The sequence below is a fragment of the Bacillus rossius genome, chromosome 1 (assembly GCF_032445375.1).
Source record: "Bacillus rossius redtenbacheri isolate Brsri chromosome 1, Brsri_v3, whole genome shotgun sequence".
NCBI lineage: Eukaryota > Metazoa > Arthropoda > Insecta > Phasmatodea > Bacillidae > Bacillus > Bacillus rossius.
In genome coordinates, this window is record NC_086330.1 from 7449444 (window position 1) to 7471061 (window position 21618).

Sequence of the window (21618 nt, forward strand, 5' to 3'; positions counted from 1 at the left end):
TTGCCAACGTGAGTATTCGGGCCTGTGCAATACAGAATGTACATCCTAGGCTTCCCTTCCCAAGCAGCACCGGGGAGCTGCACCGGGGAGCTGCACAGGGGGTTTGCACGGCCGGGCATCGGGGAAGTCTCTGTTCTGAGCAGTGGCGTAGCGTGGGCGGGGCGGAGGGGGCGGCCCGCCCCGGGCGGCAACCCGCGGGGGCGGGTCGCCGGTAGAGCGGGTTGAGATCTGATCTATGATTCATTCATTACATGTGTCAGACACACTATAATGTTCCATTTTTATCTAACATTTTGCGCACCAACTATTTTTTAATATTTATTTAAAAGAAAAACTGCGAAATCACTGACAGAGCTCTTTATAACGTTTGTTTGTTTACATAGGAACGGCAACATCGCATCACGCCGCGCCGCCCGGCGCGCGCGAGCCGAGTTGAGCGGCACTCCTTATTATGTTAATTACTCATACAAAATCTTTTGTTTCACGCGTAGGCCCGTGTCGATGCCTCTCTTTCGCACTCATTGAATTTAGTACTACGCATTGTACTGTAAAGTTCGACCTTAACACAGGGCAAACCAAACAACTTCCGCAAACCGGGACACAGTAAAACTCCTATATTGCCCCGTACCGCGAGCGCAGGTAAACCCAAAAAAATATTAAAACCCAAACTAATAGCAGGCCTAAAAAATACTAATAAGGTTGCGAACAGTGAGAGAGTCATTTTGATTGTGTTTCGATCTTTTAAATACTGTTGAATCTTCTAAAACTAAACATTTAGAACTTTACCCAATCTTTGAACTAGTTTTTGAAAATGAAAAGAGTCAAAGAAAACGGTGCGGAATTCCGCAAAAAAAAAAAAAAAGTTAAGAAAGAAGCAGTTGCGAAGAAGTCTCAAGGTGCATTACTGAAATATTTTAGTTCCAGTTCTGGTTCGAAAGCCACGTTAACGTCTTCGGTGGCATCCTGCAGCAGCGGAAGTGATTCCAGTGTAAGTAGGTATATGATTCCTCCATCTAGAATCATGCATGGCCTAGAATTACTCCAGTTATTTATTATTATTATTATTTATTTATTTATTGTTTACAAAAATTACAATATTTCTTACATTAGTCTCGCAAAACCTATTCACCTAGGTTTGTCTGCGAGTACGGAGTCACACTCGTTCATTAAATCTTATTTTATAATACACTTAAAATTGCTCTAATAGCTATTTGAACATTGATTATTGTTTAAAAAGTATTGAGTATATTAACATAAATTACATTGAGTTAAGGTACATCTTTTTAAGTTTACGACTGAATTTTGTCCTGTTACTTGAATTGAAAACTTCAATAGGGGATGTTTTGTAAATCTAGTAGTAGTCTAGGAATATTTTTGTTTTTTGTTTTTGGATAACTTGATTATTTATGGTACCTGTCATACAAAGAAAACATAATTTTTCATTTAGCTCAAAAATGGCGCCAACGATTTTTCTCAAATTTCTCGTCATTTTATCTTTTAATAACATCTATAACATGGCTTACTCAGTCAGTTTTTACCGGGAAACTCTAAAAAAGGTAGCTGCCATACAAAATCAATTTTGTTTGTAAATTTTCCTATAAGCCCGGCAAACCGCGCCGTCACCAAAACCACTTTTGTTTTGTGATAGATAAAATACTTATTTGAAATTCAAACGTGTCCTCCGGCCAATATTCATGGGAATACATAACTTATTTTACAGGTACAAGAAGAAGACGTACCTGCCGTCGCAGTTGGAAGTAGTTCTGGTCCCACCTTAGAGCAGGGTCAAGACGAAGTCGACTCATCAAAAGTACCTCAAGCATCTTGTCATAAGCCTGCATAAAAAGTGAATGTTGCCAAAGAAGACATAATTGAAATCGTGCCTTCTGCTCCTGCCGAAATCAAAGATGTGAATCTCGACGATCTAGGTTGCTGGCTTTCTCCTATGACCGACGAAGTAAGAACGCTTCTAGTACGTCGCGGATCTGACTCAGTGCAGCACATCGATTCCAAATTGGCCGATGTTGTTCGCTCAGGGACTTCAACGAAAGGCGGTACCCGAAAACTAACCAAAGAGTGATTCTACAAACCATTATCTAACGGCGAAAATGTTCTCCGAACATGAATGGTGTACTCGCCTTTGAAGCAATCCTTGTATTGTTTTTCTTGCAAGCTGTTTGGCATTTCCGGCTCTAACTTCGCATCTGAAGAAGGATTCAACAAATGGTGGAAGCTAAATCCAATAATAGGAGACCATGAAAATAGCCTGGGCCATGAACAGAGCTTCTTGAAATGGAAGGAGTTGGAAGTTCGCCTGAACTGTAAAGCAACCATCGATCAGAAACAACAAGAAGTTTTCGAAAGTGAGGAGAAAAAGTGGAGGGATGTACTGTACAGGTTGCTGAATATTATCCAGTTCTTAGCCAAACAGAATCTGGCCTTCAGAGGACATCGAGAAGACATTCGAGGAGATGATAGAGGCAATCGCGGGAACTTTCTGGAGTTAGTGAACCTCCTAGATAAATACGACCCTCTTCTAATGGAACACCTGACAAAGATAAAGCTGGGAGCAAGAGTCTCAGTTTCGTATCTATCTCCAGAAACCCAGAATGAATTTATAAACTTACTGGGACAGCAAGTTCGATCCACCATCATCCGTCGTATTCAAGAAGCTAAATATTATTGCGTAATCTTCGACAGTACACCAGACATCTCCCACAATGACCAAATGAGCCAAGTTCTGCGATACGTACGTATCGAAGGAGAAAAAGTCACCATGGTAGAATCTTTCATTGACTTCTTCGAACCAAATGGAAAAAAATGCAGAAGATCTCAGTAACGATGTAATCGCGAAGATAACATCAGACGGACTGGACATACAGAATCTGAGAGGACAGGCTTATGACAATGCTGCCACAATGTCAGGGATCCACAATGGAGTTCAAGCCCGGATTAAAGCACTGAATCCGAAAGCTATATTCGTTGCATGCACAAACCACTCACTAAACTTGGCTGGGGTACACGCTGCTTCTGAATCAGTGGATTCCGTGACGTTTTTTGGAACTCTGGAGAAGCTTTTTGCCTTATTTTCCGCATCAACTGTTCGATGGAACGCTTTGGTTGCCGTCACAGGTCAAGCAGTAAAACGAGTCACTGAAACGCGCTGGAGCACTAGACATATAGCTGTCAAGATGCTTAAAAATAAGTTTGAGGTAGTTCTTGAGGTACTGGAACAATTAACAGATTCATCTCAAACTTTCGAAACAAGATCGGGAGCCAGTCTTCTCCTGACAGCCATGCAGTCATTTAACTTCTTAACTTTTCTTGGCTTTTGGGCTGCAGTGCTACCTGAAGTATATTGATTTATCTGCAGCAACGAGGACTTAGTGTGGATAAGTGTGCTCAGAAACTCTGCGCTTTGAAAACCCTCTTAGTGGAAAGTAGAGACCGTTTCGTGCAAGAAGCAATTGACTTTGCTATGACTCTCTGCGAAAAACTCGGAATCAAACTCAAAACGAGAAGAATTCGCAGGGAAAAAACGCATGCATGGCAAAGAATCTTCTGAAGATGCAGCTTTGTCTCACGAACAGGAAATCCGTCGAGAGATTATCGCAATATTCGACAAGATCATTCAAGAAATGACGACTCGATTCCAGCAAATTCAAGAAATATCGGACAAGTTAGGATTTTTGATGCCAGCGAAACTTTTGGACAGCAAGTTCGAGTGTGATCTTTCCCATGTATTAGAAGACATCGACAAGGACGAGTTTGAGATGGAGCGGAAGCGTCTTCAGCAGTTTGTTGTTGTTGCTTGTTCTGAATCAGAGGAAGATATAAGTGGTAAAGGACCACTGGAGCTCCTCCAGTTCATTCAAAAACTGAATCTCGGAATTTCGGTTCCAAATATAGTCATCTTGATTCGTATATATTTGACTTTGGCGATTTGTGTTGCAAGTTGTGAGAGACGTTTTTCGAAGTTGAAGCTAATAAAAAATTACTTCAGATCTACTATGAGCTCCGCTAGACTATCAAATTTGGCTATATTGTCGATTGAACAAGAATTGGCTGCTAATATTGATTTTGACAAAGTTATTTCTGACTTCGCTGCTCATAAGGCCCGTAGAATCCGCTTGTAAAACCGCTCATCCTATTTTAACTTCAATAAAAGGTACCTCATTGCTAGAGACCTGAAAAATTCGCGGGTTCAATGACCTCCAGGATGAACTCCATAGTTCTGCGTACACTCGGTCAAATGTCACCCACGCATTGGCTGCTGTCTTGTGAGACGTCCTAACGTAGCAGCCTGTGATTCGATAAAGGTTTGATTGGGTGTTTCTCATTGGCCCAGCGTCATCCAGGTGAGTTGTGAGCCAATAGCAGAGGCAGCACTGAGGTATAACTATTTGTATTTTAGCCTATCGCGAAATGAATTCGCGAATTTTTCCGGTCTCTACTCATTGCATGTGAAATTTAATTTTAATTAAGCACCTATAGAATGGGGGCGGGAAAATGGGTCTCCCGCCCCAGGCGCCGAGATGGCACGCTACGCCACTGGTTCTGAGGCCGCTTCTTCACTCGCAGCGCTGTTTCGTCGAGTAGCCTACACCTGGGTGTCGTTCATCACAACTGCCTGCGTCGCTGTTTGTCGCGCCGTGCCGTGTTTATTAACACACACGCACACATACAGTGATGTTTCTTTTTGTAAACACTGAGAAAAAGGATTGGTTCAATGAACAAAATATATTTGTTTGCATGATGGTTGTTTCGTTCAAACAATATTTATTTGATCCTACCAATCGTTTATTTGACCGTACTAAACGTAAAATGTTCCAAACAAACTACACATGTTCTCTAAACCAAATTATTTGTTTAAAAATTATTTGTTGCACCAAGCAGTTATTTGTTTGGTCCAACACTTCAAACAGATATTTGGTTCAGTCAAACAAATCAGTATTATTTTTCTAAACAAACAGCATGTTTGCTTAAATTATAACATTTTAAACGAATATTTTGTAGCGCCAACAAAATATTTTGTTAGCGCAACTAAACCATTTGGTTGGCGACACTACTTTCCGGTTTTTATTTTGTTGGCTATGCCGTTTTATTGTTATTGAAGCAACTCCGTGATGGTGCTGGAAATTGAATATTGTGGGCATCAGGTTATTTATTTCCTCGTTTCCGTTTGTATGTGAGCAAGTGCTGATCTAAAAAATGGTTGATGAGTAAACCAAGATAATTGTGGAAGATTGGGGTGTTTGCAGTTAATTGGACTTGTTGCAGGTAAGTGAAATATTTTCCATGTAGGCTATGTTGTTTGTCTAGGCGCGGTTCTTGTATAAATATTAACTTCACCCCCTCTTCTATCTATATATTTGCTGGTAAATATTTTGTGAAACTGTGGTGTGATTCTTTAAATAGTTAACCAGCAATTTACCGTTATAACGTGTGGTTGGAATATGTTTAATACGTTAAAATACTTCACAACTAGTTAACCAGCAATTTACCGTTATAACGTGTGGTTAGTATATGTTTTATACAAAAATAACTGCAAATATGGGTGAATTCACATTTGCTTAGCAAAATTAAAACTATTAAATTTGTACATTATTGATTACGTTAGTTTGGACATATTAAAATTACTATAAAATATAGGTATGTGAAGGTTTCGGTTGGCGTAGTTATAATATGTAATTAATAACCAACAATTCAGATAATTACCCAAGAATTTTAATGTAGCTAACCTGACCTAAATAACCATTCACATAATTTCACAGTATGAATGTAATTAACCTATCTTAACCATTCTCATTCACTCTTTGTAACGTACCTAACCTAAAAACTCAGTAAATTATTACTAAACTACGTGAAGCATTCCAATGCCTTTTCGCAGAATAGTTACTGATAAATATCTAAGTAAAACAGTGAATACACTTTTCACATTTAAAACTAAAATTAGCATGAAGCCTCACTTGTCAGACATTAGCTTAAAATATTTTTAATAATTATCTTTCTCAGAGGTTATGTGCATTAAGTAACAAAATTGAAGCAATAATAATTCGATTTCACTGCAATGATTGGTTGGTTAGGATAGGTTAATTGATAATGCTTTGCCAACCATTTGAATATTTAAAAAAAATTTTAAGCAGCAAAACTAATCAACCATCCACACTGTTTATAAGTATTTTAATGCTGCCGACACAAAAACCAACAATCATTATCATATCACTGTATTTGTAATACACAACTCTGACCTTATCACTCGCTTAAATGTCAAGTATTGGTTTAAAAAAATAAGCATTTAGTTTTTTCTTCAGAAAACTCTGTCCCCTTCAGAATTAAGCTTAAATCTTATATGATGTGGGCTGACAAAGTCATAGAACTAAGTAGACAACTTTTAATGCATGTCTATTGAAATATGTTTTAAAACTATTCATTCTCACATCTGTACGTGATTCTACTTGTAAGTTATACTTTCCTTAATTTTGCTAAATATTATGAATCTTAACTGCTCTATGTAGGTAAAAGTTCCGAATTGCGTATCCAGGTGTTTTCAGATATACCTTTGATTCTGAGGCATGATTCTGCACATTTGATCCTGTAATTCATGATGCTTTTTTCAGCAGTGGGGAGGTGTTTCGCGTGAAACCTGATGTAAAAAATAAGTTACGAATAAGATAAATTACGTCAGGTTTCGCGCTATGGCGCGAAAAGCGTAGATGTTACGCGCCTCCACACTGCTAAAAAATAAGCATCATGTACCACAGGATCAGGTGTACAGGATCATGCCATCAGGGGCCTATTCCACCAATAAACTTTGCAACTTTGCACTTTCCACTTTTCTTTCTTACTTCTGTTCCACGAAAATTAGAATTCGTAAAGCAAAAATTGAAAAGTGCAAAGCGAAAAGTGCAAAGACTTTGCACTTTTGAACGTGTTTCTGTTCCACAATAATCTCTCCCTGCGTAACTCATCTAACAATATTTGCAAATATCATTTTGATTTTGCAGTTTAACTTTTTATTGTGTGATCTTATTTAATTAATTTGTTTGAGGTGCTTAAAAGTGTTGTTTGTTATAAATTTAGCATCTAAGTAATTATTTAATTTAATGTGGTTGAGAGAAATGAAAACATAGGTAGTAACATAAACACATAACCTACAAAAGTAAAAGAAGGAAAATGAGGCGTATTTTATTGCATTCAAGTGATGAAGCTGATGAAGATGACAGAGTTCCAGTAAGGAAAGTGTACAGATTATGAATAAATTTCATGATTGACAATGATATTCATTGTGCTTTTAAAAGAACGTCAGTCCATTCCTTCACCTTTTGTTTCTGTGTTACTGTACCTACTCGAGAAACTTGCAAATAATATATCTTTTTTTTTATAAGTTCTAATACTGCTAATTTTTTATGCACAACTTCTATTTTCTTACTCATCATGCACTCTATAAACTACAAACTAGGCAACAGTAATGTAAACAATGAATAAAATAATGCAAAGACTTAACAGACTGGCTGTAGGAATGCAAAGAGGTTAAAAATTTTGGTGGAACACATTTACTTTGCACCTTTCAGTTATATGAAAAGTGCAAATTGAAAAGTTGCAAAGTTTATTGGTGGAATAGGCCCCAGGATCATTGCATCAGGATCACAGAGTTAACTTGGATATGCAATACGAAACATTTACCTCTATTGTACATAACAATCAAACCATTGAAACTGTCAGCTACTTACTTAATACTTGAACAGTGCTATCCTCTAGATAAGAGAATATTTACCAGTAAATATTTTATCTTAAATCTTCACTTATCTGGTATTAACAAAAATTTAAATTTATAAAAAAAATATTTTTGAGTTCTCTGAATTATCTTTGATAGTTTCATAAAACAGCATTAGTGTATTTCATGTTGTTTTCAGATGTGCTAGTTTACGTATTAAGCGGTTTATTAGTTTAGCTCATTAGTTGTTTAAAATATTGTAAAAGGAGAGCTACATTAATGTAAAAAATTTCACAATGCTAATTTTTTACTGCCTGTCCTTGCTTGCCAATCATTACTAAAGGGTGTCTTGGGTTACTTGAAGTAGTTTACCAGTAATTGGCCATTTTAAAGTATGAAGGGTGTCTTGGGTTACTTGAAGTAGTTTACCAGTAATTGGCCATTTTAAAGTATGGTTATGTTAGGTATTCCAAATACTGTTACATTACGAATATGGCCAGTTAGGTTTGGTTAGCTACTTTAAAAATACTCTACAATAGTTTGAATGGTTTTTTTTTTTAGGTAAAGAGTTCTATGTTACTTTAATGTTTTATGTGTTTGACATGCAAACATATATAAAAATAGGTTTTAATATATATAGTAATATATATTATAAACTTGCTTGTGTTTAGCTACTTAGATTAAATATATGAAAAAATTTTTGGGTTCAATTGAACTTCTCGATACCAGATTTCTTATTGGTTGAGAAAACCGGAGGGGAAAATAATGATGTCATATTAGTAGGACAAAGGTGTTAGTATAAAATGTGAGAGTTATAGAGTTGGTATAACTGGATGTACGTAATTGTTTTACTATAGGCGTGTTTGTTGGTGATTTGTGATGTTAGGGGTAGTTTTGGAAGTTAAAGCGGGAGTGGTTTATTGTAGTAGTTTTAAATATGTGTATTTAATACTTAAATTTGAAGGGAATAGTGTTCTTTACCAATGAAAAATTTGTAAATGTTGGTATCACTGTGGGCGTTAAAATGTTGAAAGGTTGGTATCAATGTAGTTGTGAATGAAGACGGGTGGCAGTTAAATTGTCATGGTGTGTGGTATGTTATGGAGGGAAAATGTGAAAGAAAAAAGACAGGTGAGTGGAAATAAAAGTAGAAGAACAGATTAGAGAATGTTGTTTGATGGTGATGGTAGATAGGGTAGACAACGATAGTTGATAGGTGAAAGTGTGTGTTAAGAGTTGGAAATGATGTAGAATTAGAGTATTTGTTGAACAAGTGCATATTTTTTGTGTGGTATCGAGAATTACACTTAAATGTAAAGGCTTAATGTGACTTTCACAATACCACGGAAATTATTTGTGTGGTATCGAGAAGTACAATTGAATTGGTAGGATTCAAGTGAACTTGCTGATACCGCAGAAATAATTTTTGTGGAATCGAGAAATACACTTGAATGGGTAGGATTCATATGAATTTCACGATACCGCAGAAATTATTTGTGTGATATCGAGAAGTACAATTGAATAGGTAGGATTCAAGTTAACTTGGCGATACCACGAAAATTATTTTTGCGGCATCAAAAAGTATATTTGAATGGGTAGGATTCATGTGAATTTCACGATACGCGGAAATAATTTCTGTGGTATCGAGAAGTACAATTGAATAGGTAGGATTCAAGTGAACTTAACAATACCGCGAAAATTATTTTTGCGGTATCGAGAAGTACACTTGAATATGTAGGATTCAAGTGAACTTGGCGGTACCGCGAAAATTGTAGTTACAGAGAACAAGTTCCCCGCATAAAACCCCCATATTCCTGCGCTTGTTCTGTTAGAAAGTAGGGGTGGTAATGATGCAAGTGATGCGATCTTGTTGTCGTCATTAATTATAGGCTGGTATCGGGTCGTTAATTTGTCCCAAATTTTTTTTCCAATTCGTCACACAGACATGTTGAGTCCCACAGTAAAGTAATGTGTATTTTTTTGAAAATAAAAAAAAAGAATTAAAATTTAACAAGCCAGAGAGACATACCAAATATGTATGTGGACAATTTGCATGACTAAAATTTGACTTATTTTAATCTGTTGTTTATTATATTTGTGGCTTTTACTGTTTTTCAGGGCAATCTCTGCACAGAGGAAGAAAGTTTAGTTTTTTTTGTGGATGCAGAGATTTTCCTTAAAAAATCAAATATCATCACTGCTTTTTTCTGTAATTTTTTCCTGCTGCACCATATTCAATGCCTCAGTAACTGGCAGTCACACAGAAATTCATCCAGAAGTAAGTTGTCAAATTCAAGGTACCATACCTAATATTTTTACAGTAATAAAATCACTTTGTACAACTAAATCTCGAATTACACATAATTTTACTGAATTATAATAATTGCAACCAATTTAATATCCACAATTCCTTCACAAATTTTTTGATTTTTTCATTTGGAAAATGGCTGTTGTGTTTTTCAAACATGTACTGAATTGCATCCAAAAAATATCAGGATAAATTTTTGGAATGATAATTATTTTAGATTTCCAACATAAATCAAGATATAAAAAAGTTCTGAAAAAAAATGTTAATGTATCTGCCTTTGTCAAAATATATGTTTGAAGTGCTGGAACATAGTGTGAAATTTCTTGTGATTTTCACTGAATTCAAGAAACTTTAAAGTTATAAACATGTTTCAGTCAGAAGATTGCATGGACTCGAGTCTTCTTTGTGTAACAAAGTCCATAATTACTACACTCACACTGTTATGATCCATACTCTGTGTTACCTAATCAAAACTTTAAACATTTTTATACTTGGTCTTTACTTGATACATAGTGAGACCTCAATATAGGTAGGCCTAGCTGCAAACTAATTGGACCCAGTATCACATGTGAAACCAATATTTTTATTGAGGAATCTCTACCCAAGCATAAGCCAACATATAAAATATTAAGACTTAAATTTATTTATGTTAATTTATAAATGTGTGTATATTACCCAAGATCAGATTTGTAGAGAATTTCTTGTATGTATATGTGTGTACATATATGTATGTATTTGTATGTTTATATCCCAAGATGTTTTATGTTTCCAATGTGATTCTATGGCACTTGTGATTTTACATATAACATTTCAAAACATTTATACAAGTTTATAGCTTATTGGTTTTCAATCCGAGGGTTACCTTTTTATTTCCTTTATGGTTTTACTTGTAGACAATATCTTGTACAGCACATGAAAAGGCACTTAGGCCAATAGAAACAGAAAATATATTTTTGAAAACAAAAATTGACAGAAAATAAATTCATAAAATTTTGGCTCTAAATATTTTATCCTATATAATTTGTAAGCAAGAATATGCACTGTGAGTAACATGGAGACAAATAAGGATTAAAAGATTTATTCACGACCAGTGATGCAGTTATGAGTGAATTAACATAAATAACGTTACATAGTAATTAATAGTTTACCTTTTAGCATAAATTTTTAGTTTGCAGGCACCTACAATGGGGTCTCACAAGTGCATCAAGGAATGACCAAGTATAAAAAGTTTCAAGTTTTGGGTAGGTAACGAAGGGTATGGCTTCATAACAGTGTAAGTATAAAGCAATTATGGAGTAGGTTACACAAAGAAAGACTTGAGTGCATGCAACCTGGCTGAACCATGTTTCAGACATTCACTGAAAATAACAAAGAATTTCCAGCACTTGAACCTCATTATTTGGCAGTGGTAATTACATGTACATTCGTTTTTTTTTTTCTTTTTTTCTTCTTTTTTTTCTTTCCAGAATTTATTCAGCTCTACATTTAGGTTGGTAAATCTAAAAAAAATTAGATCATCCCAAAAAATTGTTTTCATTATTTTCAGGATGTAGTTCCATGTTTCAAATACATTACTACCATTTTTGAGTAGTTGATTAACAAATTCCAAATGAAAAAATCATTATTATTGTAACAAACATAGGTATTTTCATTACATAGAAATGTAATATTTAGAAACTTGGGCATCAAATTAGTCATACTTATGTTCAAGCAATTTTATCTGTTTTTTTAAAGATTTAGCTGTGCAAAACGACACATAGTAATTATCAATGCCACAAAGGAAACTTAAGACTGATATAAATTTTTTATAACCCCTATGATATTGTTTACATCAACATCATATGGTAGAGCATACAATTTTCTACCATTGTTCTCAACTCTGTGAAATTTTACATATTTGACTTTTGAGATACAAGGAAATTCACTGTCTATGCAAGATTTTGAAAAACTACCCACATTCCTAGTTACCACACTTTAAGGGAGAAATGATTTTTGATGAAAATTTGCACACACGATACTAAAAATAAGAAGAAAGTTATTGTTCAACATACCTATAATTTAGGAAAAAAAATTGTTCGGTTATGCCAATGCCATCCCCTGTTTCCACCCATCGAAACATACATCGACACTACTTGAAGGAATTTTGTTCATTTTGCATTAAAAATAAAGGAAAATTTAAAGTCTATAAATAATTTGTAAAAACTTGCAGGTCACTTTCTACATGAACAAAAATACACCCATCCCTTCTTCCCATCCTCTAAAACTAAAATTTAATACTTTTTAATGAACTATTCCACACTTATCATTAAAATTAATATTAAAGGTAAACTATGTCAGATTTAAAAAAATCTCCATCTCAGTGGATACTTGAGATTTCGAAAAAACACCCCTATTTACCCTCACTACCTTTAAAGCAGTATGTAGTATTTTTGCGAGCCTGGTGTTCACCTTAAAGGAAAAATGAACAGTCTACATTTAGTTAAAATATACTCCCATAAAATTTTCTCAATGAGGATAAAAAAAAACACCCTATCTACATTTCCCACTACTTAAAGTATAATGCTGGTATGACGTGATAACGTCTTATGAACAGTCTACATTTAGTTAAAATATACTCCCATAAAAATTTCTCTATGAGGATTAAAAAAAAACCACCCCATGTACATTTCCCACTACTTAAAGTATAATGCTGGTATGACGTGATAACGTCTTATGAACAGTCTACATTTAGTTAAAATATACTCCCATAAAAATTTCTCTATGAGGATTAAAAAAAAACCACCCCATCTACATTTCCCACTACTTAAAGTATAATGCTGGTATGACGTGATAACATCTTGCACACTTCATGTTCAAAAGAGGAAGTACATTACTGTCTACATATGATTTTCACAAAAGGAAGTTTATTGAATACCTGATACTTAAAAACACTACTCCTTCCCACTTTCACAACCCTTTAAGGAGAATGTTTCACTGCTTGATGAAATTTTTCATCTTGATGTTAAAAAAAAATTACTCTTTAACGTAACCTTTTTCTATTTCACGTTACTATCCTTTAAAGTAGATTTTTGTTTCTCCTTGGTAATTTTAATTAGTTGAGGTACATAAAATAGTTATTCATCATCAACATATTATTGAAGAAAATATGTTCGATGAAAACATGAGATTAAGGGAGAAAATATTTCTTTCCTACCCTTCAAAGAAATATTTTGTCCTGTTTAAAAGAATGTTGCACACTGGATGTTAAAAAGAAAATCAATATTATCTACATCTGATTTAAACAAAAATTAATTCAATACACACGATTTTGGTGCACTACTTTCCTCATTCTCTCATCCCCCTTCCTACCCCCCTCTCAACACCTACCACAGATCTTTCACATTTTTACATCACTCTTTCTACCCCTTGAATCCGAATTTGGGCAGTTCTTGATGAAATTTTGCATACTTGACATTAAAACTAAGATGGCAGTTACTGTCTGCATACAATTTAAAAAAAGACCCTTCATTCTGTGTTCAGCCTGGGCAATGCTAATATTTTATACAAACAACCATTCTCGAGATAGACATATTTACAATAAAGCAAGATCAATTGTAGAATCCATTACGTAGTACAATATATAAAGTTAAATTACTCATTAAAAATATTATCATTAACAAACCTTAAATGAAACAAGTCTCAACAATGGAACATCTGCCTAACTTACGATAAATAGGAAAGGTCAACACCTAATTGAAGTTATTAAAGTTTTTAACCCATGCACAACACTATCACATTTTGAAGTAGATTTATTGTATATAAAAACAAGTCATCCTTTACACTTAAAATTGAACGTCAATCATTGCAAAGATACATATGTAACTTAAGTATAGGCTTGTATACAGAGTGTGATGCCTTGAAAACGAAGCCTGTCTTAATGTAATATCTGCCCCAACTTTTGATAAAGGTTTGTTAGGGTCCCCTTGTTTTAGAGATAAACATGTTAATATGTGTATATTCAAATATTTAAACAGTTAAAAGAAACACTTATATTTTATTCTACTTAAAATATAATTATGATCAAAATTTAATTGGAACATATTTATGTTTTCAAATTTTATTATTATTTATTAGGAAATAAATATCTTATTTTTGTGAGTAATTCCCTTTATAAATTGTACTGAATACTGGATTCTGCAGATGAGCTTGCATTATCGTGCATGTGGCTAAACTCTCTCGACTCTTCAAACCCTATCTCAAGAACGGTTAATTGTATAAAATATTGCCTGACACAGGAAACATAATATTTACAGAAAGAACATTTTGTAACCTTTGGCCTCGAATATCTTGATAACGTATCAAAGGTCTTCTATAGCAAAATTAAGAACGGTGATATCTCCTAAAGTATTTGGAATTTCTTATCTCCGCCGGCTTTAATGAAAAGAGGAATTTAAAGAACATATAATAAAAGTAATTTCGGATTTTTAACATTTTTTTTCGCAAATACTGCTCAACTACATATTTACCTAATTTACTGCATGAGTGTACGGTCACCACAGCTTCGTTCGCCATTGTAAACAACTTACTTTATTTTTTGTGCCACATGCTATTGTACACCATACGGCTATGAACCAAACGTATGGTGACGTAAATGTGAAAATTAATAAATTCTTTTCTTAGCGTTCCCCTTTAATCTTAAATGTACACAGAGAAAAAGGTTTGTTTGAATCAAACAAATGTTTGATTATATATGGCGAAACAAATATTTACTTTGTGGAACAAAATATTTTGTTAGCTTAACCAAACTCGGTAAGTAACAAAAATGATTTGTTACACCTAACCAAATATACATTTGAGTTGACAAAATCATTTTGTTGGGTGAACAGAATCTTTGCTACTACATAATATTTGTTTGAATTAACAAAATATATTTATTTCACCATATGCAAACAAATATTTTGTTGAGGCAAACAAACCTTTCTCTCAGTGTATTATGCATGAAAATAAAGGTGAAAACTTGCGTTTTAAATACACAAAAGAGCGGATTACAGTTCCATTATTAAAATACGTTTTAAGCAACATATGAGTTTCCTATAAATATGGCATCTTCGTGCATATTCTGCGATATTCGTTTTACCACATTAGAAACATTCTGAAAAGTCAAATGGCTGCAATGAATATCCAAACAATGCAATGGCAATTTAACTTCTATTCCTCAACGTAAACAATTATTTTGATGGCGGTAGCGATCGTTTTATAGTATTATTTCTCAAAAAATCTGAAATTAATAAAACTTTAACACGTAATTAAATACAAAGTTCAAAAATCAATTGTGTTACAAAATTTCAGCAGACCAAGTGGCTATATCAAGATGCTTCAACAGTCTCATTTCTTATACAAGAACAGCAAATTTCATGTTTAACTTGCGGCAATAATGAAGAACGGATATATTGGATATATTTATAATTTTAATTATGTGATATAGTGAAGTTATAGTTAATATATAATAACGTAACCGTCTCTGACATATTATTTAGTGTGGTGTATATTTTCTTATAGTTTCCCATATAGTGAGATGATAAAAAAAATTTGAACATTTCCCTCATTTTGCATTTTCCCAGTTATTGCATATTTTTTTCCTGGTCCCTTGAAATATGTAAATACGAGGTTCTACTGTATTATATTTCATTCAGAGGTTGGATCATTATTTGACTGGTCAATGATTTTATATACTTAATTGTCGATCAAGTATTTTTACTTAAACTTTTTTAACCATGTACTTGCTATATACTATTTAGAATTAGAAACCAAACAAAAATCATTTACTGTCCATTACTGTATCAAAGATATTTAATTTTAAAATGTTATAACTTAATTGGGATATTCTTCTAAATGTCTTATTTTGTGTTTTGTCTTACATTTCAGCGTAATACTGTCTAATGATATGTATTTCTATTTTTTTTTCAGGCGCATGTTGAAAATGAACCTACATTATGTCATTAAGTTTTATTTTTATAAATGGATCTTAATTCATAAATATTGAATTTAGTTAATAAATTTAAAAAAATAACTGGATTATTTATTTAATTTTAATAGTTAATTTATGTAATTAAATTGACAACATGCCCTCCAAACGCCATGGGCTTTAAAAGGTCATTGCATGTGTGTGTATACCCAACCCTCGTCGGTACCGAGAGCAGCCAAACAACTACCTGGGGTAGGAACCCCAGCAGGTAGGCATCATCACAAGGCCTACATATAAAAGGTAAATAGCCACATAGCAGCAGCATCTGGATCATGGCAAAACAGTTGTACATATTTAAGATAAATTCTAATTGCATCAATAATACCAATTACAGAGTTGACGTAGCTTGGATAACATAAGAAAATATTTTATTATACCTTTTATCGATAACGAACATTTATTGCCAAGTTGAAAACTAAATTTTTACTCACTTTTATTAGCTTCACTTGTAGCTACGCATTGGCGTGTATTCAATAGACGCTAGGTAAGCAGTGCTTACCCTGTTATGTTGCTTGGCATAATGTAATATTTTTTGCTATGTGGTAATCTCATCTCGTGTGCTAATGTAACAATATCAGTGCGCGTTATGGATTGAATTGAAACATCCTGCGTCCCTGCGAAGCGATGCGATCACCGTAGCGGGCGCGTCAGATAGCGTGCCACCCAGTTTTCATGGTAACGTGTAAACTGGAGGGGAAGGGTTCATGTATCTTCGTGAGACTACTTTGGTAAATATCGCGCAAGGTGCGCTGTTCTCACAGCAACTGGCCCTAGCGCGCGTCGGCAGGCAGTTGCATTGTGTCGTTCAACAAACAATCAAACATAATACAAATATTATTCGTACAACGTACAATACAAGTTGTCATTCCACAACACGTATTTAAAATAAACACACTGTCCGTTTTATGACCATTTTATTCTGTTTTGTGTTTTCGTTTGAAGTGCTAACCAGTGTAAACTTCATCTGCGACTGCTGTCTATGTACCAACAAGGTAAGCTGTGAGTTCGGCAGCGTATGCTGTCCAGGAGGAAGCAGGACTCTCAACCTGGCCACTGCGTTGTTTGCAATGTTCTGAGTTCTGATTTTAATTCGTTTTCGAAACTGTTTAACTTTTGTCTTTACTATATAAATTTAAAATGGTGTAAAAAATGATCTCGACTGATGTAAAAAATCTCGTCAAGTTAATTTTTGTGTACGCTTTAGTAAAAATTTGAAAAAATAGAAAATGTTTCCTTAACGTTGTCTTTATTTTCTAATTTTAAAGTCGTTTATATAAAGTTTTTCCTTGACATATGTGAAAAAAACTCGTTAGGTTTACCCCGCATATACATTCCAGCGTTTCTCAATTTCCATCTCATTCCCCTAATCGGCTTTTAGGACTTGAAACTGAAGCGCCGGAGCTCTGCCTAAGGATAAGGCGGGCCTGCGTATTATATTTTTGTGAGAGTATTTGTATGTTTTGTTACATAATATACAACCCTATATTCATATTTCAGTATAACTTTAATAGTTTCTGTCTCAGAAAAGTTAATAATTTTGCTCCTGGTTGTAGCAGCTGGAGTTATTTGACAGGTACAAAAATTTATACTTAGAATAAAGTGCATCTTATACTTCTACCAGGAAAACTGCAAAAATAGCCCCATTTTGCACCTAGAAATTCAAATTATTTTAAGGTTGAGAATGGGTGAGACAGCTTACCCACACAATTATTCCACCACATGCCATTGTAACTACGTAATAAAATCTTGCAAGTCAATATAACGTAATTCTAATTCTCATGTTGAACTAAAATTTTGAATTTATACTCAGATGATAATACAGTAATTTTATGACTGACCAGGAAAAAGGGAAGGACAAAGGGGGCATAAGAGCAAATAAACCCTACTTTTTTGCTATAGGCAATAACCATTTTTATTGTATATTCATGAGTCCGGCTATGGTGGGAAATATGCCAAAAGTCGACTGGCCCCACAACTGTGGGGAGAGGGGTTCAAAACCACAAAATTTTGAAAAATTTAAAAAAAATTATTCTTTTTTAATTTGGAGTGTTTCCGAGCCATTTGGGGTCTTATCCACCCCCCCTCCCATCCCAACCCCATTTTCATGGCTTATGGGAAAGGTTATATGCCTACGGTTTTTTGAAAGTAGGGAATAATTAAAGTAGGCCTAAGTTAATTTTGATGTACATCAAAAGCCTTCGAACACCATGTTATCTTGGGCATTTGCCTTGGTAGGTGTTAAAACCCAAAAATTTTGAAAAACCATCAGCTGGATCTTATGTGTTACGTGTGAATTGACAATATGTAATTTTGATAACTTAAGACCTTACTGGTAAGAGGAAGAGTGAAGTGGGCAGAGGGTCAAAAACCACTAATTTTGAGCTCAGGGTAATAACTGTGCTTTGAATAAAAAAGACTAGATTATGTGAACATTAATGACTAATTTAAAGTATGTACATTGTAGTAATTACGGAAATAACTACATGAACTTAATAACAATATGTACTTGAAGTTAATTGGTATCTTGATATGTCTTAAATTTTCAATCACAACTTTTAGGATACAGTCATTTTGATAATGTTATGCTGTAGTCATCATTATGAACATTAAACAACAGTGCATCCCACGTTTTCAGTTATACAGAGTTTGGTGTATTAGATAATTAATGGGCAAAATACGTAAATTTTTATTTCAAAGAACGATAAAAGATTTTTTTTTATGTATAATTTTGATTTTTTTGTTAATGCCCACTGCTGAAGCTGTTGTTGGGCATGTGACCATTAATTAATAAAGTCTAGTAGGAACAATTGAGTTGCATAAACAAAACATTTGGTAATGATATAAGCAATATGGTTGGAATAATCAAACATTTGTTTGAACCAACAAAATATTTGGTAATGATAAGCCATTTGGTTGAACCAAACAAACATTTGGTTGAACCAACAAAATATTTGGTAATGATATAAGCAATATGGTTGGAATAATCAAACATTTGTTTGAACCAACAAAATATTTGGTAATGGTAACAAGCCATTTGGTTGTACCAAACAAACATTTGGTTGAACCAACAAAACATTTGGTAAATATATAAGAAATATGGTTGGAATAATCGAACATTTGTTTGAACCAACAAATATTTGGTAATAACAAGTCATTTGGTTGTACCAATCAAACATTTGGTTGAACCAACAAAACATTTAGTAACAATATAAACAATATGGTTGTAATAATAAAACATTTGTTTGAACCAACAAAATATTTGGTAATAACAAGTCATTTGGTTGAACCAACAAAACATTTAGTAACAATATAAACAATATGGTTGTAATAATAAAACATTTGTTTGAACCAACAAAATATTTGGTAATGGTAACAAGCCATTTGGTTGTACCAACAAAACATTTGGTAATGATATAAGCAATATGGTTGGAATAATCAAACATTTGTTTGAACCAACAAAATATTTGGTAATGGTAACAATCCATTTGGTTGTACTAACCAAATATTTGGTTGAACCAACACAATATTTGGTAAGATGAGGATAGAGATTTGGTTGGGCCAACCAAACATGATTTGGTTGGGCCAACCGAACATGAAATGTTTGGAGCAAACAAATCTGCTCAACAAATTGATTTTGTCACAACAACAAAATATTTAATTGCTCATATATAAACAAATGATTTGGTTGTGCCAAACAAATATTGTTTACACCAACAAAATCTTTTTCTCAGTGAATGGAACGCAAATATTTATGTAAAATTACATATATTTGTAAATGTATACACTTACATGACTCCTACATAGTTAGAGACCGGAAAAATTGAGTTCATTTCGCGATAGGCTAAAATACAAATAGTTGTACCTCAGTGCTGCCTCTGCTATAGGCTCACAACTCACCTGGATGACTCTGAGCCAATGAGAAACACCCAAGCAAAGCTTTATCGAGTTACAGGCTGCTATGTTGGGACGTCTCACAAGACAGCAGCCAATGAGTGGGTCACATTTGACCGAGTGTACGTAGAACTATGGAGTTCATCTTACAGGTCATTGAACCCGCGAATTTTTCCGGTCCCTAGTAATATTTATTGTGTTATCCCAGTATCTCCAATAGTTAAATTTATTTATATAATGTTCCCTGAATAGCTTTCGAGTATAAACTGCGCATATTAAAAACCCATAATAAAACAGTATGAAGTCATGAAGTCATATTATTGAATATTCGATTATCTTTTCCATGGTTTTAACACTAATTTTGCCTGAATGAAACATAATTAAAATATAAATTTATGCGCCAATTTTTGTGTCAAATACTCCGTATTATCTCGATAAAACATATTTCATAAATGCAAAAATAAATATAGCCATGTGGTTATAAGGAAGTTATAAGTTATAAAAAGGTTAAATAATCATTCTTGTAGTATTACAAACTATTTATTGACAAGTGGATTCCAAAAGGAATCTTTTGCTAAACACAGAAATATTTTTTTTTCTTTGCGCGCGCACACACAGTGAAATTAACTTTAAACTTTTACCATTGACTCATATTCAACTTAAATTCGTTTAACCATTTTGACTGTCATGATAATGCCATAAAAATATGTTGTAAGTATTCGCCCTAGTCTGTGTTAGTTACTGCTTGTTCAGTACTGACATGTCTTTATGCACTTTAGTCGAACCCAGACACAGGGATATCCCTCTGCAAAAGTTTTATGTTTACTGAAATTTTACTAGCCAAATTTTTCAGGGATTTTTCCTTCCTATATAAAATCGATTAAATACAAAATTAGTTGGTCGAATCACAATACATACTGTAGCAGCTTAACAGAGCAGCGGTGAAGTATCAGTGGCAGACATGATTTAAGCGAAGAAGGCGCCACAGCAGCAACACGTGACGTCACTACTGTGACGTCACCGAGAGAACCGGCTATAGCGCGTCCCACCTTCAGTGCGCGGTGTGGTCATAATGTTTCATACACAATTAATTTTGTGTTCAAATAAAAAATTATTAAAATGAATCTGAAACATTGTATTTTGTAAAGTAATATCTCGAATGAGATGTTTGAAAATTAATTTTCCTGATGTATTAAAATCAAGAGCATTATCTGATAAGAATATATTTTGTTAATATATAATAAGTTGTAAGTGAAAGACATTATTATGTAACGTTTATAATTAAAACGTTTTTTTCTCCTGAGCATATCACATAGTACTAGCGAATTGTCTTATTACTAATACCCGACTGCTACTACAAATAGTTTCCCCTATGAAATAATAATTGGTGTTTAGCTCTGAATTATTTTTGCGTCAAATGACTACAACTGCGAAATTAAATTACGTTCTAAATAAATCTACAGTACAATAAAAAAATTCCAACTTGTTATAATGAAAGATGGCATGCGGAGAAAGGTTGTGATGTTAGGAAGCTGGGTGGTATGAACGTGGCGACAAGTTATTTCCGGGCAAAGCCCGCCCTGGCCGTTAGGGTGTACTGGGGGCACTACTTTAGTTCTTGAAATCCATCGAGACACCCCCCAGCTGAGGTCAGCCATGGATGGCATCTTGGCCTTTGATGTTCCGTGTTTCCAAGAA

The 21618-nt window shown here is 34.1% G+C and overlaps 1 protein-coding gene and 1 long non-coding RNA gene across 9 annotated transcripts in view; one reads left to right on the forward strand and one right to left on the reverse strand.

Annotated features, from left to right (window-relative positions):
* LOC134531653 (peroxidasin) overlaps positions 1-21618 on the reverse strand; it is a 443688-nt gene that overhangs the window by 251564 nt on the left and 170506 nt on the right. The gene's annotated exons all lie outside the window — the stretch shown is intronic.
* LOC134531640 (uncharacterized) lies at positions 933-19102 on the forward strand. Its single transcript, XR_010075051.1, has 3 exons — positions 933-5280; positions 9836-9995; positions 15972-19102. It is a non-coding gene; the product is annotated as an uncharacterized LOC134531640 (long non-coding RNA).